At 51.4% G+C, this 27,170-nt stretch overlaps 1 long non-coding RNA gene across 1 annotated transcript; it reads left to right on the top strand.

Annotated features, from left to right (window-relative positions):
- Positions 1 to 7,433: 7,433 nt before the first annotated feature.
- On the top strand, positions 7,434 to 26,099 carry LOC138921675 (uncharacterized). Its single transcript, XR_011434454.1, has 2 exons — positions 7,434 to 7,554; positions 24,747 to 26,099. It is a non-coding gene; the product is annotated as an uncharacterized lncRNA (long non-coding RNA).
- Positions 26,100 to 27,170: the final 1,071 nt, after the last annotated feature.

The raw sequence follows: 27,170 nt of genomic DNA on the forward strand, positions 1-27,170 counted from the left end.
AAAAATAGAAAAACAGGAAGACTTCCATTCCACGTAAGGGCCCACCGACATCAGCCTGTGTGGGTGTGGGTGCATTTAGTTGAAAATCAGCCAGCCATAGACGATTAACCCTTCGGAATCTGGGGAGGCATTGGAGGTAGGTGACACATCCGTGGGAGCAGTTCCGGCTGGGAAAACAGCGCTGGAGTGGGAGACCCCAGTTGGCCTGCCCATCCCCCTCCCCTGCTATCCTGTGACCTAGGTGATTGCATCACATGGCAAATCAAAGCCCCAGAACAAGACTGCATCTCTCCGCGATTAGTGTGCTGTTGGAGACACACAAGGTTCACTTGGAGTGGGTTGAAACCAAAGCATTTCAGCTTCCTGAGGGAGTGGAGTGGGATGAAGACCAGCGATTCAGAACTTTTTCCTACCACATTTGGTAAAAATCAGATCTCGAGCATCCAGGCGGTTGTTTTCCTTGGTTAATCATTAGACCAAAAAAAGCGTTGGTTTCTCTGCCAGGCTCGGGTGTGGAGGCCTTGACCCGGGTGCCACCGAGCCCCTCCCCGTGGGAGCTGTTGCCATCTCCAGCTCTCTTCCCTTCCGGCTCTCCTGCACACTCAGCACTACTCTGGAGGGAGAGTGGTGTGTGTGTTAGGGTGGGGCGGGTTCTCGCTAGTGGCTTTTGTCATGGGGCAGTCAAGGGGCTGAGGGGCCGTCTCCCCAGGTGGCTGGCTTTGGCAGGGGGCCTCCCAGGCCTGCCACTCAGCATCCTGATTCCTCCTGGCACTGTCCCCTGCCAGGTCCCAACCAACTGTGGCAGCCTGGGGCACCCCAGGCCTCCAGCGCCTGCCGGTGGTGACCATGAGCCCAGCACACTTCAGACCCCCACATCGCAGCCGGGGCAGTGAGGCCCCGGAAGGTGGAGCTGTGCAGACCTTTTCCAGAGATGCTCCCAGAGATGTGAACTGTGTTTCTCCCCGAAACTAGCACCGGGTAACGAGGAAGCCAGCTGTCTGCAGCTTCCCTCTGTGCACCAGCAGCATGGACTGTCACAGCCAAATGAGGGGGGGACTGGACAGGACACAGGACATCTGGTCACATCCTTGGGCAGGAAAATCCCAGAAGTCTCTCCACACTGAAAGAACCCCTCGCTTGCTGTCAGGCGGGTTCTCGCGGTGGACTTGGAGTAGCAGTGGGGGCCTGTGTGGTGTGTGTGGGTGTGTGTGTGAGTGTGTGTGTGGATGTGCATGTTTCTCCCTCGAGATGCTGGTTAGAGCACCTTTTTTCCACCCAAATAAGCCCATGGAGTCAGGAGCCCAGGGGTGAGGCCCAGGGGCCAGCACCAAGACCAGCCCAGGTGATCTGAGACCCCTGGGAGAGCCTGGGCTCTGGGTAAACCGCGTCTGTGTTTGAATCCACGCTCCTTGCTGTGGCGGCATGACCTTGTCCTGTTTCGCATCCCTCGTGCCTCTGTTTCCTCATCTGCAAGATGGGGCTGGAGCGGGACCTTTGACCCACAAAGTGGGCGGGGTGTGGGGGTACTTGGGGAAAGGCAGTTTTTCTCATTTTGATGACCTGCTCCCTTGTCCCTGATGTCCTTCCACCGTGGAATCTTCCGCTGCGGTCCCCAGCTCCCTAACCCCCTCTCCCAGGCTCCGCCCTTTGAAGTCCTTCTGGATCCCGGTCCTTATTAAGCTGGTTGCTGCTCCAGCGTCCTCTGCTGCCCCCTCTCCTGGAGCCTGGATGGTACAAGTGGCGAGTCCTGCCCTGCTGGGAGCATGCGTGGCCCGTCCTCCCCGGGGCAAGGCATGGAGTAGGGGCACGGCCATGGGAGGCCAGTCTGCTGCAAGGATCCCCGCCTGACCTCTGTGGCTGACTTCCTCAGGATCCAGGCTCTAGGAGCAGAAAGATACACATTTGTCATTTGTTTCCTTGCAGGGTCCACTCTTCCCTTCTCTTCTCCCAACCAGGCCCCTACAGACCCAGTGGGGGACAAGGGCAGGTGTGGCAGGAAGAACTATCTGCTCGGATCCAGACACGCCCACCACAGTCCCCTTGTCCTCCTTTCCTGCTGTGGTCCTGAGGAGGCAGAGGGTACGCTCTAGTCCCTGCTTCTTGTGGTCTGAGGGGAGGCGGGGGAGGAGACTAGACAGACAAGTGGACTGTCAGGCGTTCTGTGGACAGGACGTGCAAGGGAGCGACATAAATGTTAACTGCACCACGTATATCTGCCCTGGGCTCTCAGTCAGCAAACATGGACCCCAGCCCCTCTCTGTCCGGCACGGGGCTATGAGGATGGGTGGCCTCGTCCACAGGCTCGTGAGGCAAACGGTCATGCTGCTGTGCACCTGAGTTGTGTGGACAGAGTTGAGGGGAGGGCGGGGAACGGGGGCCACTGGGGTTGGGTATGAGGCCCCTCTCCAGAGCAGGAGACCTGGCCCTGGCCTGTGAGCAGAACTCCATGTACCCCACCCCTGGGGCAAGCAGAGATGAAGATCCTGACCCGCTGAGCTCTACCTGGATGATGAGGAGGCCTTTGAGGTCATGACCCTAGCAGGAGAAGTTTCCCAGGAAGGGCATCCACATAGGGGCATGGCAAGAGCATTTCTCTTCTGAGAAATCGAAGAGTCGGTTTAGTCTGACCCAGTGCCGCACGGGATCGTGTGAAAGAAAGGGAACATGAGCTGCCAGGTGACGTGGGGCGAGCCTCTGCACACCCACATAGACCTTTCCAGGCACTAGGGGTTTCTAGCTCTTCGTGTCTCTTGGGATTGATGTGAGGCAAGTTGGAAAGGCCGTATGCTGATGTAGACTGTTGTACGGCAGCTTGGGATGTGGCTATGCCCATCTCGGCATCGTGGAAGGAACCAGGGGCTGGGCTCCAGGTGCCCTGGCCCCAGGCTTTGCACTAGCTGCTAACAGCATCCGTGGCACCTCTTGGGAGCCCACAGCCCCTGAGGTCAGGGACCTCTGCGCAGATCCCTTGAGGTCCTGAGATAGCCTCATCCTCCCCAGGTGGCCCCTGCTGGCAGCAGAGTGGACTGGGCCACCATGGGGTCCCTGGTCTTCTCTCCAATAGGCATCTCCAGGTTAACATGTGTTGGGGCCCAGGGCAGGCCACCCCAAAATATCCCACAATAGCATATTGATTATTTTGGATTAAAGTTGCAGTCTGTGTTCCCCCTGAAAGCAGGAAATCCGTCTCCCGTGGGGAAAGTGCTCTCCTGCATTGTCATCACCAGAGCTGGGGGATTCCGGGCCGAGAAGGCTGCATAGACAAGCCTTGCTGGTTTACTGCCTCAAGTCTAAACTCTGCTAGATTCCTCACTAACTACCTACCCCAAACCTGAGTTTCTTTGTCCAGTCATTCTCTACAAATTTGTTTCTTTGTGTAAAAGATATGTATATACTCCCTGCTTTGTTCCTTCTCGTAGCATCATTTCTTCATGATCTGCAATATGTACGTATTAAACTGGGCTTTTCTCTTGTTAATGTGGTCTTGTGTCCATTTTATTATTAGTCCAGCCAGAAGAACACAAGAAGGGAAGAGAGGGGATTTGTCCCGCCCCGACACACACCGACAGACACACACAGCGTGGATTGAATCCCCGTTCCCAACCACTGCTTCCTCCCTGACAGGACTAGAATTCCCCGCCCATTGTCTGTGGCCTGTGTGTCCCATGGGACAAGCAGAGCCTCCGCTTTGCCGACTTTGAGCTCGGCACAAGACCAGCGCTGGTCAAGGAGAGGTCGGTGGGCGGACGCAGCCGTCTGAGCAGAGCCTGACTTCCTGACCCGTCTCGTCTCGAGGCTTCGGGTCTCTTTGTCTTCCTGGAGCGCACTTCCTCCAGATAACCCCACAGCCGGCTTCCCCTGTTCGTTTGGGTCTTTGCTGGGCGGTCACCCAACACAGGTCACCGTGGCCACCCCTTAGCTGGGCCCCCAGCCCTTCCCCCTCCTGGCTCCCTCACCCTCCATCCCCTCGCTTGTGTGCTGTGAGGGTGAACAATGCCCATGGTCATTGCCTGCTGTCCACTACTGCAAACCCTGAGGGTCCTGGCAGTTTGTTCCTAAAATCCCAGTGTAGCTCAGAGTCCCAGCTTTGTTTTCTCCCACAGGAGGCTGCACCTGTCATTGCTGCTCTCCATCTGTTTGGAAGGTTCTGGAATTGGCTACCTGCTGAAAGCAGACACTGAGTCCCAAGATCAGGCCCTACCATCCTGTGGGCACCCTGGGGGCAGGAGTAGTCTTCTAGATGTTTCTGTTGACCACCAAACCGAGCACCTGGTTCAGTGGATGTTCCCCCAAATACCTGTGGATAGTCTTTCAAGAAGGTGTGCTGTATGACACGTTCAAATGGATGTGTCAGAAACGGGGATTCAACCCTGAGAAAACCCAGCCATGCGGGTGGGAAGCACCAGGACTTGGAGCATCGTATGGAAATAGCAGCCTGTAGGTTGTGTGCTTTGCCCCCAGGAGGAAAAGGTCTGGAGAGTGGAGGAGGCTGGAGGGAGTGGAGGGGGCTGGAGATCCCCTGAGAACACACCAGCCACCCCGTGGAGAGCTGTGAGTTTGCAGAGACAGGGAAGGAGAGGCTGGGCAGGGACTCGGGGCAGAGTGTGGATTGGGGCAGCATGGTGGCTGCAGCTGACTGGGGCTGGGCCCCCTGATGCTCTTGCAGGTGCAGCTTCTGTGCTTATGGCCAAATTTCTGGTCTGAAGAGATGGATAAAGCTAGTGGTTTTAACCCCCTTCCCACCTGACAGGTGTTAAACCCACTTCACAGCACAAACCATTTGGCCTCTATTTAAATTCTTGATCTCAAAGTAAAGCGTGGGGATAAGATGCCCTTGTCCTTTAGGGAGTGCAAGATCAAGAGATTTCTGGAGCCTCCTCTGGGGTCAGAGTCAATTTACAAACCAGAGTTTGCTCGAACAGCACGGGCATGGATCCTTGGGAATGACGTTTCTGGCAACAATGTATTCTTTTCTCTGTGACAAAACTTGTCACCAGGAGGTTGTCCTTTGGATGCAGCTCATTTTGGAAAATCTGAGGGTTTTAAAAAAGAAAGGGGAAAATCCTACCTTTATCTGAGGGCAAGGAGCAAACCTGGCCAAATTGTCACTCTTGCCAATGTCCCTGCCTGATCTAGGGGACTCTTGCCTCAAATGGACACACAGGACGGAACGTGGCTGATGGCCCTCGTGTTTGCTTGCAGAGCTGTTTGGTGATAAGAGTTTAAGAAGGACTTGACTTGTGATCTCTAAGTCTTCCCAAGGAGACCACTGCCACCCCCACTTGGCAGGGGAGGAGAGAGACCTCGGCAGAGTAAGTGGACGTCCAAGGTTTGGAATGCTTGCCTCGTGCCTCTCCGACCTGTGCTGCTGCTGCTATGTTCAGGACACCTGCGTGTTGGATTGTAGGATTGACGGGATCGGGTCTTCAGGCTCCCCCTCGGACAGTGTGAGCTGAATCCCACAAAGGGCCGGCTGGAGGCCAAGTCTTTCTCAGGATGACCGTAGAGTGTAGATCCACTTTCCAGGGCTGTGGCACCCGTGGCTTTCCGGATGGCACAGAAATCTGATTAGCGCCACAAACACCACCCCCGAGGAACAGCAGGAAGCTGAGAGCAATGAGGGCTCGTGCATCCTAGTGGACTCACGGGCTTCACAGGGAGCGTGTGGTGTTGAACACCGTGCAGACACGTTTACGGGCTGCTTGAAATGCACGCTTGGACTTGCCAGCGGTTCAGGCAGGACCGAGGGCGCTGGGGAGGGGGAGGGCCAGCATGGAGGGAAGAGGGCGGGTGACAGGATGACTGCCGGGGGGCCTCTACTCAGGGACCTCCTTACCTGCAGACCCTTGCAGAGAGTTGGAAGGATATAAAGATTAAAGAATAAGAAAGAAAAAAACCAACAATTACCGTGTGCACTTGGATCACAGCAGAATACCCAACAAACACAGAAACATCAGTAGATGCCACCAGGTTGTAAGTACTGCTAGAGATCTGGAAACCCACTACTGAGACTGTTCTCGTCTGCTCCCCTCCCACCCTGCACCCCCCACACTTTGATGGCAGGTGCCCAGGTGAGAATCTGGGGGCCTGACTTCTGGTCTGCTGAGCCCATCGCACTGATGTAAAAGGTGCAAGAAACATCTCTAAGTAAAAATAACTGTTTTTGACTCCATGCTGGGCAAATCATTGCACACTTTGGATTCCCCTAACTATGACATCACGGTGTAGCCTCAGACGCATGACAGGACCTGGATCCCTGCTCCCAGCTTCTCTGTGCACCACAGATTCCACTGACGTTCTCCATGCCCACCCGGATGTCCTCCCAACACGGGGCTCCATGCAGCTATGACCCATGGGATCCAGGCACAGGGGGTGAGGCCTATGGGGTCATGGGCTGTAGGGTCATGCAAGTTTGACAAGGGACAGTCGCCTTGAGTCAAATGTGGTGGTTGGACACTCTGCACCAGGGGATAATGCCATGTGCACCACAGGAGTCTGGCCCACGGGGAGGAGAGAGAGTTCAGTAGGAAACCAGCCACGGGTGTGGACAAGATGGCGTTCTAGGGGCCAGCCTTCCATTGCCCATTCTGGCAGGAGGGGCTCTCAGCAATGCTTTGTCCAGAGTGCCGGATCTCAGGCCAGCTCCTGAGGCACACTGGAGGCCTAATTCGTGTTCTCCCAAGTTTTGGGGGCCAACGCTGCTTCATTCCAAAATGTGGGTCATGGGTTACATAGAAGACGTTAGCTCACGGGAACTTCGGCCCCTGGGAGCAGAGGTGACCTGGCCAAGGGCAGAGAAGCGAAGCTTGGCTGGGTGCTGCCCTTCATCCCCATCATCACACTTTGTTCACTGCAGCCCGAGGTTAGGAACAGTTGGAGACACATTTCTGGCTTTGATTAGACCTAAAATTTGTATTTATTGTCTTTTGAGTTAAAAAAAGAGAATTTTATCTAAAATCTTCCCCAAATGGCACCGCCCTGTCTGGGAAAGAAATCTTGTAACAGCCGGGGAAGGTGGGGCTGGGGCCCTGGCTGAGCCCACAGCCCCTAATTACGGAGCTGTGCAAGACCTCCCACACTGTGGCCCGGAGAGCAGGGGATGCGTCAGTGCGTCCTTGCCTGTCTGCCAATGGACGCCTCCGTGAGGTCTGACAGGTGCCATTGGCAGGGTAGGGATGGCCCAGGGCTCCCTGAAGGACAATCGAGGCCAGTGAGGAGGAGGCCTTTGGAGGGGAGCTCCTGTATCAATTCCTCTGATTCTCAGCACTCTTCTCCTCGCCCCTGCCTCCTCCACTCTGGGAACTGGGTCCCCTCCAACCTCCAGGCTCCACTGGAAAGCTCAGGGCTCTGGGGAGCAAGCTGGGTGGGCTTCCAGAAGCAGCTGCGTCTGTCTCCTCCCCTCTCCTGAGAGGCTCTGACTGCAGGGAGCTGGCCAGCCTCCTCTGCGAGCCCAGCTCTGGGAAACCGCTTCCACGGCGGGCTCTGGCTCTGGGGGCTGGCGCATCCCAGGGCGAGATCTCTGGGTGGATGCAGAGGAAGACGCAGAGGAGACAGGTGAATCTGGGCGCCCGTGGGTGGGGATGGATGGGTCAGAGGGTGGGTAATGGTGCCAGCTGGCGGCACTCTGGGCCAAGACCACCCTGACATCCCTCTTCTCCTCCCTCACAGCTGCCTGAGGGGCAGTAGGGGAGTCCTTGTCTTTACATTTTATAGACAAGAAACTTTATAGTCGAGTAACTCGTCCACGTCCAAAGCTGGGCCAAGGGGAGCTGAGCCTGGAGTGTGAGGCTGCACCAGGCCTCTGGGCTGTGGAGCTTCTGGTATCTTCCATATGCCCTACACTGTGTTCTTGAACACTGTTGTGATGGTGAGACAAGAAATGACAGTCCCTAGGACAGCAGCACTGTCCAAGGCTCGGGCTTCCTTCCAAGAGCTCAGGATGGCTCCCCTTGTGGCAGCCCGGCTGAATGTGACTGTGAGGGTGACAGCCCGAGGGCCAAGGGTCCCCCCCAGCAACCTGGGATGGGTAACTTGAGGCCAGGCTGCCCCCAGCATCTGGACACGTGTTGTGATTACACATTACACACCCGCACACCTGCACGGTGCCCAGCTCCCAGAGGCTGCTCCTTCTGCGCACAGTAGCCAGGCCTTGCAGTAAGTGACCCGCTGCTCTGGCCACAACTGAGAATGGAGCAGAGATGGTTGTGCCAAAGTGCACCTAACCCGTACCAGACAAACAAGGCCCTGTTCCAACCTCTGCCCAATGGAAGTGGACACCAGAGGGGGCATCTAGGGAGGTCGAGTTGCAAACACAGAAAGAACACGCACATGCACACACATACACACATACACAACTGTGTCCCACCCCCGAGGCTCAGATTGGGCTGTGTGCACAGGGAGGGTCAGCCCACAGTGAGTGGGGCTGACACAATGGGAGTGACATGGAGACCCCCATCCCTGGGACCATGGTCTGCCCGCAGGATGCACCCTGCATGGGCGATGGCGGTCACTCCTGGGCTAGTCCAGGGCCAGGTCCAGGGGTGGCTTTGACAGCTGAGGCTCGGAGGACCCAGAGGCAGAGATTCGCTCAGGACAGCACTGCCCTTACCTACAGCTGAGGGGTACTTAAAACTTACACAGAGCTTGCCTGCAGGAACTCACGGGCTAGAACAGGAATTGGGGGTAAAGATCATAGATGAAGAAATGGCTGCGAGCAACGTTCAGAATTTGACTCATATATATTATACTGAATAATATCATGAATATATGTTGACATCAGAAGATGGTACAGCGTAATCTCTAAAAAGATTAAAAGGAAAGTGTAACTAGATTAATTGGTAAGCGTGTGTGTCATGGGCTTCCTGAAATCCTGATGTTTGGGCAGTAGATGGTCTTTCATGACCTCGTTATGACAATTATTTCTTAGTGGTAGATAATAGCATGAAAATCTATAGATCTGTACCTAGATATTCTCTTATTTGTGTTTTCTATATATTTATTTATTTATTGCACAAATAATCCTTACCATCAAATCTTATTTATTTGTGTGGGGCTCTTTAAGTCTCAGGAACTGTGAGTCTTGGGGACACACTGTTTGGGACCCAGTGGCCAGGTAGAAGACTATTCTGTGGGCGAGAAATTGGGGAAAGGTGTGGTTTCTGTCCCACCGCCTCAGCCGGGATCACATGGGAGCATCGGTTGGCCCAAGGACTTGGGTATCTATAAGTTCTAAGAAAATTACAAATGAGAAGCACACGCAGCCAAGATTCAGAGGAGTGGGTCGGGGAAAGGCGGATGAATGGGGCTGCATTTGTTTCCTGAGGCTGTGGTCACAAATACCACAGACAAGGCTGCTTAAACAACAGACGTGGACTCTCCATTCTGGAGGCTGGAAGTTCGAGATCCAGCTGTCGGTGGGGTTGGTTCCTCCTCCTTGGTGTGTCAATGGCCGTCTTCTCCCTGTGTCCCCACACAGCCATCCCTCTGTGTCTGTCGGTCTCTGCGTCTGAATTTCCCCTTCTTGTAAGGAGACCAGTCACATTGGATTAGGGCCCACCCAATGGCCTCACATTAACTTAATTAATTCTATAAAGGCCGTGTCTCCAATCCTAGTCACGTTCTGAGGTGCTGGGAGTTGGGAAGACACAATTCAATCCATAACAGGAGCCCACGTGAGGACACCTGGGGGTTTGGTCATTGGTCTCCAAACTCTCTCCTGCACAGACTGTCTTGATGGGCTTCAACCTGTGGCCTTGCGGTGGCAGTGGGGGTGGACAGAGCCAGCACAGAGGTGCTTTGTGGCAATTTGTGTGGGTGTTTTGGGCTGCCCTGCTGAGTGGGGTGCACGCCTGTCATTTAGCGGGTGGAGATTGGGGTGTTATCATCCCGCCGAGTCAGGAGCATCGCTTAGAAGGAAGAGCTGCCTGTGTCTTGTACCCTACATGGCCCTTCCAAGATCTCAGTGGGTCACTGGGCAGCTCAAAACTTGCGTGTAGTTGTTGGCCCTGGGAACCTGACTCCATTTCACATGAAAACCTAAAGTATTTTTTTTGCACAGTTTTAATGTTCCAAGAATGTAACTACTATGAGGATTGAAATTTACTTTGTTTGGAAATTTTCTGGGAATTGCTTACTGTTTGGGGAATGCATGTCATCACCGTATCTGATCAACCACACTCTGTGCTCTCACACCGTCCCTTCTGCCCTCCCTGAGGTGAGCTGTATGGTAAAACCATATGTCTATTGATCCTCAGCCCCGATCTGCAATTCGGAAATCCAGAAAGCTCTGAAAAACAACTTTTTATTTTCATAGTCCATTTAGCGACGAAATCTGACTTGAATCAACAGCGTGCCTCCTGAGTGTGCAAGGCCCCAGGAAAAAGTTTTCTGCTGGGCCCCTGACCATACAAACCACATGAATCACCCCAAATGGGCATGTCTGCACCATTCTGGCTCACGAGCTATTCTGCAGAAGCTGGGCCTGCTGGTGGGAGTGATCTGAGGCCAGGCTGCCTGCCTAGATCAGAGGCTCAGCCCCAGGAGCCTGGGACAACCCCCCAAGGGCAAGGTCCAGAGTGTCTCGGGGCATCTGGTCAACCCCACATGTGGAGAGGAGGGTCAGAGGGCGCCGTAAAAGGGAGAAATGGACCCAGGGCCCACGTGGGGTTAAGCCAGGCTGCGGGTGCTCCATCCAGGTGGCATTGTTTGTGTGGGCCTTGGGGTGATCCCAGTCACCAGAGGAGAACAGAACATTTCAAAGGATGTGCTCCAATGTGGCGGGGGCCGATGAGGTCCGGGGCCCAAGGCTGGATTCCCACTCAAGGACAGCACTGTGAACTCATGTGAGGCTAGTAACAGCCTTTTTGAAAACCTACTTTGTGTGACTATTCACAGATTTCACTTCAGAAATGTTAACATATTTGGTTAGAAGGTACTGGCCTAGGTCTTAATGGGGTTGACATGAAACGTAGAGAACAAGCGTGGCGTTACCACGAAATGGTCTTTAAGAATGTGAATCTCCAAATACAGCTCAGCTCGAGGGTTTCAGATAAGAGATTTACAAACCTTTCTTCTAGTATAATCGCGCATGAGAATTTACATATGAAATATGTCAACAAGATTTTTTTTCATGAATTATTTTCTTTTACATCAAGGTGATGGCCTCATGTAGATTTGTTTTTAAATTCTGTATGTGGATAGCCCATATTTCCAATAGAAGAGGTTCAAGATGACAAAGGAGCATCAAATTGTAGATGATGTCAAGACTCTGAGGAGGTGGGGGTTGAGGTGGCTGGAGATCGAAGAAGCTGCCCAGGGCCCCTGGCTCGCTACTGATACAGGGGCAGAGCTCGTGGTGGAAGCTTCTTGTGTAGATCTTGCTAGGCTTCCTAGCCGAGACTCGGCTACAAGAGAGAAGGCAGTGTGATATATCAAGCTGGGCAGAACCTGGTGACCGTCCCACTCTCGGAGCTTTTGCCCAATAATCATTTAAGGCTCGGGGGGACATTTTGCTCAGGGATGATGTGAGCTGATTGATGCCTGGATTGGAGATGTGCCCCAGGCTGGGAGAACCCTGTGACCCAAGTGTGCCCAGGAGCACAGTGGCCGTGCCAACGGCAAGCTCCCCGGATCCCTAGGCAGAGATAAATTCGGCTGGCTAGAGAAATCAGACCAGGGAAAAGGGTTTCAATTCAAACAGAAAGTGCAACCCCTTACTAGTGTTTTGGTGCCATTTGATGTCCTTGTGCCTGGACACTGATGAATTCATGAAACTCAGAGGGAAAAAAATGAAAGAAGCCCCAGGTCTGGAAAACAGAAGAAAATCCGGTCCCTGGACTGTACCTGGCTCTGAGCATTTGACGCCACACTGCCGGGTCGTGGTGATTCGGCTCAAGAGTCAAGTTTTATTTCTAGCCAAGGGGGGAAAGAACTGGAATCCACCTCACTTCTCATCCATTCTACCTTCCATGCAGACTCAGTCTTACCCCGAGTTATGGGATTATCCTATTAGTGGCAGTGCCTTTGGGTCCAAATTGCAAGCATCCCAAGGCAGCCCCACCATCCCAGACCCATGGAGGATCTCTCGGCTGTTCCTGGCTGACTCTCGGCTGCAGTCATGTCTGTGCCCACAAAACTGTGTAAAGGAGCCTCCTGGCTGCCGTGGGGATGGAGCAACCCAGGAGAAGAGCCCTGTGAAGCCAAAGGTGCTTCTTCTGGTGCTCTCCACTCCCCCGGGCCTTGGCCAGCCAAAGCAGGGCTGGGACAGAGCAGAGGACTTCCGGCCAGTTCTGTGCCCGCTGGGCCCTGAAGGAGCTGGCAGGCCCCTGAGAGTCTCCAGCGGTCTATTCAGTCCACTCTGGCCTCCGCACACTGCTCACGGCGGTTCAACCCAGGCCTGGAAGCTTGACGGAAGGAGACACCACGTAGTCCACTCCATCCTTCTCTTCCAGTCTGCTCCATCCGCCAGTTATAATAACAAAGATGTAAGAGTCCCATTAATCCGAAGAATGTGAACAGACTCTGGTTGGGAGGGGTGTCACCTACACTGCAGGGGTGGGGCAGTGCTCAGAGTTAGCCTGTCCTTGCGAGAGTTGGACAGGCCACACCCCGCGACCAGGCTGGGCCCGAATCAGTCAGTGATGGACCTCATTCCTCTAAGCTGATTTGCAGAGACAGGATTCAAGGGGACGCAGGTGGAATATGTGCCCCTTTCCAGAATACACGAATGTGTGTAGACCCTCCCACTGCCTGAAACCAGAGCGTGTGGCAAAATGAATGGTTTGGGGACAAATGAGGGAGGGAGGTTAGTCAATAATTCCCATCTTTGGTTCATAGAATGGTGTTGTGTCAGTTGCCTGATTCGTCCCCAACCTTCCTGTTGCCGCTTCTAGGGAAAATCTCATAGGGAGTTGGGTGTGTTCTTAAAAGTGTGTGTGTGTGTTTCATTTTTCAAGAACACGTAAGATGAGTGATTTTTTTCGGACAAGCAGACGCTGGGGATGTGTGCTCTGTGGCAGCTCCTGATCATTTCCGGTTGTCCTGTTGGTCACCGCCCATCAGAGGCCCTCAGCCGGAGCTGAGTCCATCAACTGAGCCTCAAAGGGCCGCCACCAGGAAATATCCAGAGCTGTCTGATGCAAATTGCCACCACCTGGGGGATGGAAACGACATAGTTCATGCTGTAGTCAATCAGCATCTCAATTAATATCTTCCCTCTTTTTCCTTTATTAGAAAAACGTGTTTTTGGAGCATAAGTTTTCACTAAAAATGAATAACAGGCCTTTCAGATAATCCATGGCTGGGTTTCCACGGGAGGGCAGTCTGCTCCCTTTGGGGGCGTTTGGAAACTTCTGGGGGGTGTTTTAGCTTTTACAAGAACCAAGGGATCTACAGACAAGTAATGGCAGCCCCCAGGGACATCAACCGTCCTGCACACCAGGGATGTTCTGCAAAATGAAGGATTGTCCGCCAGAAGCTCCCACTGAGCTCCTAAGGAAAAACACTGGTTTTTCTTTAAAAAGGGAGCAAGACAAAACAAACAAAAAAACATTGCCTTTTTCTCTCATTACAAGAAAGTTCTCGCATTAGGCAAGGCCACCAGACCTCACTGGGTCTGGAGTTTTAGTTCCCCATTATCCGCCCTTGGGGCAGCTTCGCCTTCCTTTTGAAAGGCTCAGTGACAACTCCACAGTCCTGTCACGATGGTTGAAAGATCTGCCCGTGAAGTGAAACCTCAGATGGTCCCGCAGGCCAGATCTACCTGTGACGGGGCCTCAGCTACACAACCTGATATGAACTAATCCTAGAAAAACCAACAAAATTCCATCTCGTCTGCTCCGCCCCGAGCGGCTGTCTCTGAGGCTGCAGCCTTTGTTAGAACAGGTGAGGGATGGTGGGGGGCCCCCCGTAAGGCAAGTCCCCGCAGGGAGAAAGTGCACAGACACTGAGCAAGCTTCTCAGCAGGTGCTCCGAAGGGCGGGGAGGAAGGAGGAAGAGAAAAGAGGCAGAGACACGAATTCCTTCTTACAGGAGAGGAACTACTGGCTTTTGATGACATAAAGCACGGGCCACACAGAGCGTGGCCTTGCAGAGGGAAGGGCCTACACGAGGACAGCTCTCTGTTCTTCTCTGCCTCCATCTGTCCGGTTATGAATTCCAGGGGAGTATTCTGGAGAGCGATGAGTATTTGCTCCATGAGAATATCTGTAGGAAACCTACAGTCTGGGTTTTTCTGAGGCCTATTTTCAAATATTTTGTGCTAGGATCTCCATAAATCTACTGTTTTGCGTCTGAGCCCATGTTGTGAATTTATTTGTTCCAAGAAAATTCATCGCTGTTCGTATGCTGAAAAGTAGCGCACTTTATGCTTTCCCCAGGGCGGTATAGGAGGAATGTTTACTCAGCGGCCCTTTCAGTGGGCCAGCAATTATTTATTGAGCCCGTACTGCGTGCCAGGCACTCTGATGGATGCTGGGGACATAATGCAGAACAATACAGTGAGGTAAACAGATGATGATAAGGCAGTATGTGTGGTGGGAAGGTAACGGCCCCCAAGGACATGGGGGCCCTAATGCTTGAACGTGTGATTATGTTACCTCATGTGGCAAAAGGGACTTTGCAAATGTGATCAAGTTAAGGATCTCGAGATGGAGAGATTGTCCTGGGTTATCTAGGTGAGCCCAATGCTCTCACAAAAGTCCTTATAAGAGGGAGAGGGGAGAGTGGGAAAGCAAAACGGACCAGCCGGCCACCCTGGAAAATAGTTTGGCAGTTACTATGTGACATCATCAGACTCAGCAATTGCACCCTTGGACATTTGTCTCAGAGAAATAAAACCTATATTCACACAAAATCTTCATGGAAACTTTTTCATGATTACCCCAAAATGCAACCGATCCAAATTCCCTTCAACAGGTGAAGGGGTAAACAAAGTGTGGTCCATCCACTAGGCAGCAGTGAAATGGAAGAAGGTTTTGATCCACACAACAACTTGAATGGATCTCAAGGAAACTATGTGGAGTGAAAAAATCTGGTCTAGAAAGGCTAAATATGGTATCATTCCATTTATATAACATTCTTGATATAACAAGATTACAGCGATGGAGAACAGATTAGTGGCCACCAGGAGTGAGGGATGACGTAAGAGCTGTGGCTACAAAGGGTCAGCACGAGGGAGCCTTGTGGGGGTGGCACAGTTCTGAATCTGGATGATGGTGGTAATTTCATGAATCTATACTTGCGATAAAATTGCAGGGAACTACACACACACGCACACATGTAAAACTTGTGAAATCTGAATAAACCATGGCGTGCATCTATGCCAATTTCCTGGGTGTGATATGGTGCCATGGTTACTCCAGATGCCACCATTGGAGGAAACTGGGCGAAGAGTACATGAGAACTCTCACTGCAATTTTTTTGCAACCTCCTGTGAATCTATAATTATTTCAAAAATAAAAAATGTAAAAGAAATTCTATCCAAGGCAAGAAGAAGATGCATTAAGAGCACATTGATGAGACACTGACCCAGCTGTGTGGGGCCGGCAAAGGCTGGCGTCTACACTGAGGTGTGAAGGCCTGCAGGTGAGCGAGGGGAGGGGCAGCGAGAGGTGAGTGAGTGCAGGTGTGACTCTGGTGTGGTAGGAGGATCCCCTTTTGTGGGGAACACTCTACCCCATAGTGTTACTACCCAAGGGGGCTCATCTGCCCACCACAAGGCAGGCCAATAGTCTGGAGGTAAGGTGGTAGGAGAGAAAGGGTTTTAGTACAGCTTGCTGGCAAGGGGGAAGATGGTTGACTAATGTCCGAAAGGACCATCTTACAGAAGAAAGACGACAGGCCAGTTATATAGGGGAGTGGTATCCAGGTGGGGGAGGCATCTGGTCTTGGTTCATGATAATCTTTTGTTTTACTGCACATGCATCAGAGACGGGAGCAATGGTCTATATGCTGATCATAGATGATGGCTATCAGCACAGACTCTCTGCCTTGGGGGCCACATTCCTAAGGACCTCGAAAGAACAAAGTTGTCAACTTACAGCTAGGTTAGTGAATCAGAGGTCATTCCGAGTTTCAATATGGTTTCTTTTCTACAACATGGCTTCCCTCAGGTCAACTTCGTGCTGAGCCCGTATCAACAGGTGCCGAGCACAGTGGGGCTTCCTTGCTGGGGGCCATGAAGACTTTCAAACATTTGGAGAATTTGGAGACTCGGTTAGATGAGATGGTGTTCAGGTCCCTTCTCACCACGAATCTCTGCCTCCAGGTTCTATGACTCATTGAAGACGGAACATTCAGGGGCGTCTGTCCCCGTGCGAGGATGCCAGCCTCTCTTGTCAGGGCTGGAACCTTCCCATCGCCCTCCTGTCTGGTGGGGGCATGGAAACGGTGTGGTCCCTCTCTGAAGTAACCCTGATTCCTCATGGCTGCTGACTCCCTCGGGTCCCCAGCCGGTTCATCTGCTCACCTCCTTGTCTGCACAGGGCCAATGAGTGGGATTTCCTCGATGAGTTGAACGACCACACGACCAGAGTCTGACAACCTAATAGGCAATGAGAACCAAACGGTGTGAACAGACACGACTCTGCTCCAACTCTTGGCTCGGCCGTAACTCACAGAAACGCCACTAACACAAATTTGAAAGAATTCCTTAAAGATTTTGAGCTCTTAAAAAAATGTGTCCAATAAAAAGCTTTTTTTAATTTCAATTTCCAAGTTAGGGTAGAAGCAAGCTTTGTGGCCCGGTTATAGACAGATGTCTACACTGCTTACTTCAGGACGGAAAAGCTCTAACACCATCCGTCGCTTAGGTGAGTACGTTTTATGAGGTCAGGCCTGTGCTGGGGAAAACCCAATGGTCCTTATCCCCAAAAATGTTTTTAGATTCAACGCCAAGAGGAGAACCGAGACGTACGTGAATCCACATGCTGTCCCAGCGTTTTAGCCACATTGCTTTAGAGTCGTAACCTTCCTTGCCAAATGGCCACCCCACTCATTGATTGATGGATTCCTCACAATGTCCCGGGCCCCCACCACGTGCTAAGTGCGAATGGCTCAGACCACAGCTTCTCTCCTGCGGGAGGCGGGATCCAGTCAGGGAGGCAAGGCCCTGCTCATCCATTATCTCGTAATGCCGAAAATAAGCTTGTGTGGCATTTTTTAATCTCCTTTCCTATGTGAAAATGAAACTGACGCTGAGAGGAATGAAGTGAATTCCCGGAATCCTTGTGATGAAGTGGCGAACTGGGAACAGAACCCAGGTGGGCCTGACTGTGAGGTCCCTGGAAATGAGCCCTGGGACTCAAAGTCAGTACAGATGGAGGATTTGCCGATCCAGAGTATGTGTAAGGGGCATAAGTGACACCGAGGAGGAATGAAGAACTTTCGTGGTGTTAGAGATGGTTTTCCAGCGGGGTTTTGAAGCATGCGTAGGAGTACACCCAGATGAACAAGGTGAAGAGCCTGAAAGATTTGGTTAGGTGGCTGCCTTAACCTCAGTCCTCTAAAGGGCTCAAGAAAAGTCATTAATTTATAGTTTTCCCAGCGTTTTCCTTGTTATAATGGTGGAAGGGACACTCCTTCAGCTCTCTATGACTCAGAGCCACACCTGCCAGGAAGGACCTGAGATAAAAGTGGTGCAGCTTGGCGACGAATACATGGGGGCTGAGAAGGGGAAGAGTCATGGCACGACTTCTGGAAACTGGCTAGACCGTCACAAGTACATGCATGTATGTACACACGACACACACATGCGTGTGCATACACATCACACATGCATACACACACACACGCACAGGGCGGGAACAGGAGAATTTGAGCTGAGGTTTAACCAGATTGAGTACCAAGAGCTTGCATGGCATCAGTTGGTCTGGTTGAATACGCAGCTCTGGGTGCACATGGAAGATTCAGATCTGAGACTCCACAGCACGGGAGGGGCAATTAGACCCCAGGATGTGACAAGATCCTTCAAAGGGGGACGGAGGGCAGTGAGGGTCCCACAGGCCAAGGGAGGAGGGAGAGCAGCAACACACAAACAGGGACCCAGCAAGGACAGCGCCAGCCGCGGACGGGCCTGGAGGAGACCGGATGCACGAGCGTCGAGTCCTCCTCACCGAGGCCAGCTTGTGAGCAGAGCTGAGAATGTGTTTCTGCCTATTTAGCTTGTTAACTAAATGGGGCAAATTTCCTCAGTTCATACAGTCTTACCATTGGGAAAAAAACCACTTTTCCACCCAAAAGATGTGTTATCAAGTGCCTTCTATATACCAGGCACCGTTCTCGACCCCTGAATGCATCTGTGATCAGAAGAGACAGCCGGGGCCCCTGTGAGAGCTGTGTCGGGCAGGGAGACAGACAGCAGCCTCAGACAGGACACACAGGTGACAGCGCAAGTGGGTGGGGACGCAGGGCCTGAGAAGGAGAGAGGGAGCTGGGGGTGCAGTTCTGGACAGGAGACCAGCACTGACCTCGCCGAGTGGGTCATCTCTGGACCACACTGGAAGCCGGAGAGTGAATTCGTTTCCTAGGGCTGCCATGTCAAAGTCCCACAGACTAAGTGACTTAACACAACCGAAATGTGTCCTCTCACAGTTCTGGAGAAGTCCGAAATCCAAGTGTCACCAGGACCTCACGCTCTCAGAAGCCTGGGAGCGATCTTCTCATCAGTTCCAGCTTCTAGGGGCTCCATGTGTCCCTTGGTTTGCAGCGTGGCATCACTCTGGTCTCTGCCTCTGTCTTCCCATGGTGTCTTCTCCGTGTGTGCACATGTGTGCGTGCGTGTGTGTGTGTGTGTCTCCTCTTCTTATAAGGATGCCAGTCACACGGGACTAGGGCCCACCTTAATGTCCTCATCTTAACTTGGTCACATCTGCAAAGACCCGATTTTCAAATAACTCACATTCACAAGTCCTGGGGCTTATCTTTCTGGGGGACGCAGTGCAACCAAAGATGAGTTTTGTCAAAGAGGTGGCTTTGATTACCAGTTATTAAAAAGAGAACAGGGGGCGGGCCCAGTGGCTCAGTGGTTAAGTTCACACGTTCTGCTTTGGCGGCCCGGGGTTCGCTGGTTCAGATCCCAGGTGTGGACATGGCACCGCTTGTCAAGCCATGCTGTGGTAGGCGTCCCACATATAAAGTAGAGGAAGATGGGCATGGATGTGAGCTCAGGGCCAGTCTTCCTCAGCAAAAAGAGGAGGATTGGTGGCAGATGTTAGTTCAGGGCTAATCTTCCTCAAAAAAAAAAAGAAAGACAGAGACCAGCTATGGTAGTAGCAAATGAGATGCCATGCAGTGTCCCACATGCCAACGTGGAAATGGCCAAGTGTCTCAATGGCAGTCTTGGATTGAGTGGGAGAAAAGGATAAATTCCCGTGACGTGTTTCCGTCCTGGTTGTTTTATGATGTTGTGACGTCTTCCAGATCTGCTCTCATTTGTTCATCAGGAAATAGCCGAGTTAATGGAGGAGTTTATTAAACAACCGAACAGTGTCCCCGTGTCTGAGCATAATGAGCTCTGGTCCAGACGCCTTTGCTGTTCCAGGCTTTGTGAGGACTCCCATTCCTCACTCAACAAGACTCCAGGGAGTGTAACCTGTGGGTCCAGCTTTGCACAAAGGTCCAGGGGTATAAAGGTGAAACGTGTCCTAACTGACCAGGTGAGAAGCAGAGGCGGGAGGAGGATGAAGCCAGCCGTTAAGGGCGACCCGGATGTGCATAGCTGGGGGGAGCATGGGGGTGAGCTGAGGAGGAGGACGGTGTGAGCAGATGGTGGAGAAATAGTCTGTCTTCAGGGCAGAAGAAAGGAGGTCGTGGAGGTCGTGCAGGAGAGAAGCGGCAGGTGAAATGTAACTTTGGACAGAAGTCGCAGACCCGGCCCGAGGAGAGCTCGTGGGGAGTCTCCAGGCAGCAGCCCTCACCCTGTGTGTTCTGAGGAAAGGATGGCTCCATTTCTCTTGCTTCTAGAAACTGTCAAAGTTGCTGTCTGCTGATGCAAGAACACCTAGGAAACCAGGACGGGGCTTTTCACAGGTTGACGCGCACGTGGACGTCCTGGAGACGGTGTGGAAACGCAGAGTCTGTGTCAGAAGGGCTGGAGGGCTGGAGATTGTGCGTTTCCAACAAGAGTCGCGATGCCGAGGGGCTGGTCCGTGACCCCAGAGAGGAGCCAGGCTCCAGGAGGCCACAGCTGGAGAGGAGCCAGGCTGTCCCTCTCAGGGAGCCGATGAGATACTGATGCAGGAGGAGGTTCAGCGATGGCAGCTAACAATCCACCTGGACTAGCGGCAGAACCAGGGTAAGAACTGGGGTATTGATTGTCCCGTTAGAAGCGGCAGCGAGGGGAAAGCTGCTGGTGAGGCACCTGGAGGGGACACGTGGCTCCATCTGAGGTCCACTCCTGAATCTCTGAATCCCTTACAGACTCTCCCACTGGAAAAAGGCTCATCGCTCTTAGAAGCAACTCTGGAGGAGCTTGACAGCGTGACCAAGATGTCGTTTGCAGAGTTAACAGGCTGTGGAAGCAGTCGGAGCATCTCACCCTCCGCTCGCAGGCTGGAGTCCAGTAAAATTCACACAGTCCCTTTAATTAAAAACCTTCCTAAAACTCAACAGAGGAGCAACCCGGAGACAGACCCTGAAGGGAAATAGCTCCTTGCAAAAATAACAGCGAGCCAGCTAGGAGGAGTGCGTGAGGGAAACCCAAGGACAGCAGGGCTCTGGAATCTATGCACCGCCTGACTGTCCCCTCCCAAGCTCCCTCCTCTTTCTCTGCCCCAGCTCTTGCCACCTTCCCCTGGTCCCGTTGGGCAGGCAGCTGCCATTGGGTGGCCATCTGCTGGAGTCCTTGCCCAGGTGTAGACTGCCTCCTTCTCTGCTCTCGGCTCAGATCAACCTGAGCTTAGGGTCTGACTCCATTGATTCAAGCTGTGTGACCACGAGCAAAGCACTGAACTTCTCTGAGCCTCGGTGTCCTCATTTGGAAAATCTTAATCGTCATATTCATGCCTTGTAGGATTCCTGAGAGGATGAAAGTCCAGTGGAATTTACAGGAAGTTGTTTCCTTGGTTTGAGACTGACATTTAAAGCTTTGAGAATCCTTGAGTTGACAAGGACAACCAAGCTGAGGGCAAGGGAGCAAATGAGGGCATTGATAGGTTGTGAAATTCCACAAGGAGCTTGTGCATCTTCAAGGCTTTCTTGGTGGAAGCAGGAAAAGACAAACCAGAACAAGGTCCTCTTGAAGGTTCTGATATCCCCACACTGTAATAGTATGTTTTGAGAATTTTCTAACTTGGAATTGAAAGTACAAAGAAAGTATTTCCGGCGTATCTACCTCATAAGAGAGTCTATTGGGAGAAAAGATTAGTTTTAGCTTCCTTTGTACCACGGTGGGCCAAACCATCCACTTCCAAAATTATCCACCTAAATGTTAACGAAGAATTAAAAACAGCAGTTGGTTCAATGCGTAATTGAAATTTATTCTCGCCAGCTCATTAGTTGGGGTTAAATGTCTAATGTGGTAGATTTACGTTTTGGGTCCCTGATTTATAAAGAATGTGTGCAGTTCATAAATGACTACTTTTTACAGGAGTTAGAGCACCCCTTGCTATTTTAAATGGTTCTAAAAATTTATAGCATTTGTATCTTTGTCTATTTGTTCCATTATTAGTCCTGGCGATGCTTTTTGAGCATACACAGCAGAGCCAACCCCAATTATAATCTGATTCCTATGGGAAAACACTCTGCTCTGGGTGGCTGGCTTCATAACGAGGATTTCATTAACAAGTTGTAGGAACATGAGGCCTGCCTGGTGGAAACTAGGCCAGAGGGCCCCTCCCTTCCAAGAGCTGGGGTTTTCTCTGTCATCTGGCAGGCGAGGGGGCAGCAGAAAATGCAGGAAATATTTAAAGAGACTCACCCTCTCTTTTCTCTTAAGGGAGGAAGACCCAGAGTGCTAGAAAGAACTAAAGGACATGAATGAAACATGAGAGCAGAAATAGAAATCTGAAGCCCAGGGTAGGGAACCACATCCCGAGGTGTCCTCATCAGTCTCATTAATTCTACAGCTCGGAGGGTCGGGCACAAAGTCTTCCGAAGCCCCGGCCCTTAGCAGGGGGCCCCCACTCTGAGTGCTGTCCACGTGGCAGCCTCTCCCGCACACCGTCATTGTCCCCCAACTAGAAAAAGAGCTTGCTGCTATGCAGAGGGAGCGTGCAATGAGTGGGATTGGTCAGCAGCTCTGGGGGAGACTGGCAGACCCGCCCCTTCAGCATCCAGGGGGGTGGGAGGCGTCTGGCTGAAAATAGGCTTTGTTCTATTATTTACAAAAAGCATCAGAAAGAAATCAGTCACTGAGGCTGCCAGAAAAGCAGCCTCCCTGGCAGCCGCCTCCCTCCTGGAGCTCGCTCAAGCAGAACACAGCAGTGCGATGCTGTAGGGAGAGCATGCTTTGCCACACAGAAGGGGCCTGCCATCGCAGGAGCCCCCTTCTCTGTGGCGTCTGGCACAGGTGCATGTCCTGAGCCCTCGGACCCAGAGTAAGGCAGGACACGCAGCTGGCTGGTCCGCACCTGCTACGATCGCTAGGACACACTGACCAGCAGACGCGTCAGAGACTTTTCATATAGATGGTGCTCTGTGAAGAGCTCCAGCCTGGTCTCGGTGTCTGGATTTCAAAAATCCTGCTTCCACATTTTGCTGTTTCCTTTCGAGGATTAAGGCTGCCACAGCGAAGCTGTGTTGGAGAAGGAATCAGCGTCTGCAAGTTATATTTCAATTTGCAGCGCAATTTATATTCTGCCAATAAAAAGGAATCACAGAAGATTCTTTGCCCTAAAGCTTGCCTCGGCTGCCAAATATTACATTTGCACAGTGACAAAGAACATAAATACACAGAGACTTATAAAGTCATGTTTTGCTCTTAAAAGAAATGTTCTCTCTTGCCAAAGAAAGTACTCAAGATGATTCCAGAAAACAGGCTTCAAGAGTTCAATAGCAGCCTCAGAGGGAGACTTTCCTTGTCTGGGATCTTTTGCTAACAATGAGCCAGACTCCACTGTGACTCTCTTGTATGGTAGTGACAAGTTATGCCTTTCAGCCAAACTTGTTAGACTTATAACTCATTGGCTAAACACTGCATCAGTGACTGAAATACTAAACAATGCATTTATCTTGATGGCTGTCTGATTATGCATGCATTCATCTATCTATCCATCCATCCATCCATCCCTCTCTCCATCCATCCATCCATCCATCCATCCATCCTTCTCTCCATCCATCCATCTATCCATCCACCCATCCATCCATCCATCCATTCATCCATCCCTCTCTCCATCCATCCATCTAACCATCCATCCATCCATCCATCCATCCATCCATCCCTCCCTCCATCCATCCATCCATCCATTCATCCATCCCTCTCTCCATCCATCCATCTAACCATCCATCCATCCATCCATCCATCCATCCCTCCCTCCATCCATCCATCTATCCATCCATCCATCCATCCATTCATCCATCCCTCTCTCCATCTATCCATCCATCTATCCATTCTCTCCTGCTCCCCCTGAAAAAACCTTAAGGCAGGCTACTAATATTGTGAGAATTATTAGGAGGAAGAGGCACTAACACTGACCCATAAAAACTACTGGCAGACATGACACCCCCTGATTTAGCTCAGTAACTAGTGTACTGGGTATATGTTGTTTTTGCTTATCTGGAATCAACTTTCCCATCCTCTTATCAAACCACCCTGAATTCCTTTGGGGAATCACCCCTCATGGTGACCATGTCGTCCCAGATCTGGGAGCGGACACATAGCCCAGCTCTGCCAGCCCAGCTCTGGCCACAGCACTTGATTCAGAAATGGTCATGTGACTCAAGTAGATCCAATCAGCATTGGCCCTGGGACCTTGTCTGGAGCCACCAGGAAAAAGATGAAGCAGCGTGAGCCCAGAGTTCGTGAGGACACCTCGAGGAAATAACCTGCTTAAGAACAGAGTGAAACAGACTCAAGAGAAGTAAGAGGGTAAATCCGGGTCCTGCAGACATTGTTTGAGCTCAGGGATCCGAATATATCAAGACTCTCAGTGACGGGAGCGAAGGCATTCCACTCTTCCTGCTAAAGTCAGTTCAAGGTGGGAACCGGCATTTAGCAACCAGCAGTCCTGGTGGGTTCAACCAGCAAAGGGGCTCCTTGCCTTTGGCTGGTGTGGCCCCTTCAGCAGTGGCAGGGGGCAGAGAAGATGGGCTTGTTCACTGTAAGTTAAACTCAGAACCACCAGATGTCCCCAGAGGAGGTGCTGCTGGTGAATCTGCTCGGGCGAGGCCCGGAGCAAGACCTGGCAAGATTGTGATGACTCTGACAGGATCTCACCAGCCAGGGGTCTCTGCCACCAGAGATACGTGCTGTGTCCTTTGTTGTCAATACTCTTCTGGAACAGTAGCATTTGATGCCTAAGTGATTCCTGAAATTTTGTACATACATATCGTAGCTTTGGAAGTCATTATCTCTTTGACAGTCTAGAAAACTCCATCTCCATGGAAATAATTTTTCAGTTTCCTCTGAAGCCAATAATCGAGGGTAGGAATAACTCCCTCCCCAAGGGGATAGAGGGCTTTGTTTTGTTTTTGGAAGCAAGATATGGTGGGTTATCTATACCTTATCTTAGTCATGGTGATTTAAGCAGCAGTGAAACATGACTTCCATAAATAATGGAAACCCTATTTTTCACCTTCCTTTTATTCAACAGGCTGTCTCGGGGCTCTGAAAAATGTCTTCCTGGAATTTTCCTGAACTTTTCAAAATATAACGCCAACATTTTCAGAGCATCTTTCAACATGCCAGGCATTATGTTAGGGACCTGGATTCAAATGAAAATATTGTCGCGTCTCTGCCTTCAAGGGGACAACAGTATCACGGAGAGGGGCGAGGGGGAATTGACATAAAAACGCAACTGCAGATCCATGCCAGAGCACAGGGGGGAACAAAGGGCCGTAGGAGCAGACGGCAGGGCAGGGTGGTCCTCAGACTGCCTATGAAATCACAGAGCCACAGCGGAATTCTAGAAAGAAGGGTGCCACGAAGTGCCTGCCAACCATGAGGGTGAAGGAGATTTGATTCTGAAGAAGCTAAAGGTGACCACTCATGCCCTGGCCCCAGTTCTCAGCATTTTAGTGTCACGGATGTCGTGACATTGTACAGGATGGCATCGATCTGTGCCCTGGCCCCAGTTCTCAGCATTTTAGTGTCACGGATGTCGTGACATTGTACAGGATGGCATCGATCTGTGCCCTGGCCCCAGTTCTCAGCATTTTAGTGTCACGGATGTCATGACATTGTACAGGATGGCATTGATCTGTGTGTATTGTCAGAAGAGCGCCAGCCCTCAGGCCAGCGTAGGTGCCTGAGTGACACCTGGTACTCTGCAGCTGCCCTTGGCATTGGCTGTGATTGGACTCTGGGGTCAAATATGCAGGACATCTCCCTGAGTCCAGAAATGCTAACTTTTTATTGAGTCCTGCCAATGATGCTAAACCCTGATTTTAAAATTCAAATCAGACCAAGAAACGTTTATATAGAAAGCAAGCTTCTGTGCCTCTGAAATCCTTAAGAGGAGGAAGAAAATGATAATGAGCAGAACGTCTAGCACAAGAAAAACGCTTACTCTGGTTCACGGTATTGCTGGAGGAGCTGAATGTCAAAGTGACAGTCATCGGCTCTAGAATCCCTACCTGTACGTGGAGAAAACTAAAAGGGATGAAGATAAATCATCAACGCTTTATTTGAGCAGTTGAGCATATTGGAAAGGCTTTTTCCATAGTTGTGAACAATTTACACAAATATATACGTTGCCACAATACCAGCATGGAGGCACTCTGATTTTCAAGATCACATTGTTGAGAAATATGTAACAATATTTCATTTTCATTTTTCAGTAATAGCTTATTGTTCATTTTGGTGGAGTGTTTCTCACGTTTTAAAAAACTATTTTAAAAATATTATCTAGCAACAAGGTCATTGTGAAGTGAGAATATGTGTTTAATATCACTACTTTTATAAATGTACGTTCCTGATTTTTGTCATGTTTATACATTTTGCATTTTAAGTGTGTTTCTTTTCTTTTTTTATTGTTATGGATTCTGAACACTAGTTTTAAAATGCCAGTATTAATACTGGATTGACATATGATGGGAAAAAGCGCTCACACACTCTTTTACGATTTTGCTCCAGCAGCACTGTCACTCTTGGCACAGAGAATGACAAGAGTTCCTCCCAACTTGGATCACACTCAGCACAGGTAACCACACCGGGACTGGCTTGATCCAGCCCGGGCCTCGTAAGAAACGGAGCAGCCATGCGGCAGTGCACGGCCAGGTGCCAGGAGCTCAGGCCGTTCCGGAAGCGCCCAAAGACATAGGAGGGCGGTCCCTGGGTTCGGAGCCCAGGGGACACCACTTGCCCACGTTGGCTCACAGCTTCCTTTCCTGGTAGGACAGAAAACAGGTACTGATCGACCCTGAAAAGAGAAAAAGTACAGGGAGAACAATTGTCCTGAGAAGTACTGGGGACATACTGAGTATAGGCTGCAGGAGTGAGGATGCCGGCCGAGTCCTGAGCCAGCGCTGACCCCCTGTGACCTCGGCCAGCTGACTTCATCTCATCCAGTTTCTCCTCCATCGCCATCGACCCCCCTCACGTCCCACCATCCTCCCCTTTTCCCAGTTTAAGGGGAGTTCTGTTTAACAGAGGATCTCCCCCTCAGTCACTCTCCGACTCGATTTTGCTACGGAAAATTCCAGTAATGGACAAAAGTGGGAGAAGGAAGGGGAAGCCGCAGTCAGGGAGCCTGAGCCAGCCTCAGTGATAAAGCCGTGCGGCGAGGACAGAGAAGGGGAGACAGCAGCATGCCGCTCAGGGCCGAGGAAAGAGCCGGAGGTTGAGAAGTGAGTGACTCTGGAATAGCTGTGGGATATAGGATTGCAGGAAAGAGGAGATAGAGGATGTCCTGGGTTGAGCAGCGCCCCCCAAATTCCCATCCTCCCTGGAACCTCAGAATATGACCTTATTTGGGAATTGGGTCATTGCAGACGGAATTATTAAAGGTAAGCTGAGGTCCTACTGGAGCAGGGCTGGCCTTTAGTCCGATATGACTGGGGTCCCTATAAGAGGTCAG

The sequence above is a fragment of the Equus caballus genome, chromosome 31, assembly GCF_041296265.1.
Source record: "Equus caballus isolate H_3958 breed thoroughbred chromosome 31, TB-T2T, whole genome shotgun sequence".
In the NCBI taxonomy this organism is placed as follows: Eukaryota; Metazoa; Chordata; class Mammalia; order Perissodactyla; family Equidae; genus Equus; species Equus caballus.